This window comes from Aplysia californica, unplaced genomic scaffold (genome assembly GCF_000002075.1).
Source record: "Aplysia californica isolate F4 #8 unplaced genomic scaffold, AplCal3.0 scaffold00175, whole genome shotgun sequence".
NCBI lineage: Eukaryota > Metazoa > Mollusca > Gastropoda > Aplysiida > Aplysiidae > Aplysia > Aplysia californica.
Window position 1 is genome coordinate 193579 of NW_004797445.1, and position 1142 is coordinate 194720.

The window sequence follows — 1142 nt, forward strand, 5'->3', positions numbered from 1 at the left end:
GACACACACACACACACACACACACACACACACACAGAGAGAGAGAGAGAGAGAGAGAGAGAGGGAGAGAGAGATGCACAGACATACCCATACATTTATATTATATCAGGCACACACAAACATACATAAACGCGCGCGCGCGGACATACATATGTATATGTGAATGGCATATTTTGAAAATATATTTCTATTCTAGTCAAATTAATGATGTGCAAGTTCTACTGGTCTTGGAACTGTTAAATGCATTACTCTTCCTGTATGAATATTGGCGTTGTATGGTATAATGGGCAGGACAAATTATGCAAGTCTGTTGCATAATAATGTCGATTCGCCAAACAAGAAAATGGACATTGTAGACAAACATTTAGAGTAGTTTCTGCTTTAGGGCACGCAGTGCTGATTTCTCCTATTCATAAGCTCGATCCAGTTATGATGGTATTCGAAACACGTGAATAATACATCCAGATCGATACACCAATGTCAGTGATCCCAACGCCGGGTTATGGGCCTATCAATCGCACACATGTCATGCTTGGTGATAAGGGGAGAACCAATAAATCTTATCAAGTGCAATTTTAATTCATCGTACACCCGATAACTGCTGCTGGATCCTAATAATAAATATGGCAATATAGCATCTCTTTGCGGCCGTAAACACTGCGGAAGGAAGATAGCCTCAATTAAGATAAGCGTGTAAGGTCAAATGGTTGCAAATTGGGCCGCCGATTAAGACAGACCATAATATTATCGTCATTGAATGCAGTATGGTTTAATCACAACATTTAAAGTCGCCTCTGGTCTTTAAAAGTTCTGTGCTTGCCTTTCATGCACACCGAGGGGAAATTCCACCTTTTCAAAGGACGGAGACGACCGAATATTATTTACTATAAAAATGTTTAAGTGTGTTGTTCTTTTATTCTTCTATGGTGTAGTGTTTTCTCTCAGAAGAAAATGATCGAGTGCTCTTACCCACGTGGTACTTGTCGGTTATAATCACTAACCAGAAGAATGATAATATGACTTATTCAAGTGCATTGACATGTATTTTCAATTCACTAGTGGATGTTGTCGGTGAATTATAATAACAATATTTTATCATCATTATTATTATTATTGTTATTATTATTATTATTATTATTATT

At 37.4% G+C, this 1142-nt stretch overlaps 1 protein-coding gene across 2 annotated transcripts in view; it reads left to right on the plus strand.

Moving 5' to 3' along the window:
* The window catches only part of LOC101863343, a 27342-nt gene that overhangs the window by 6938 nt on the left and 19262 nt on the right, over nt 1-1142 (plus strand). The window lies entirely within an intron of this gene.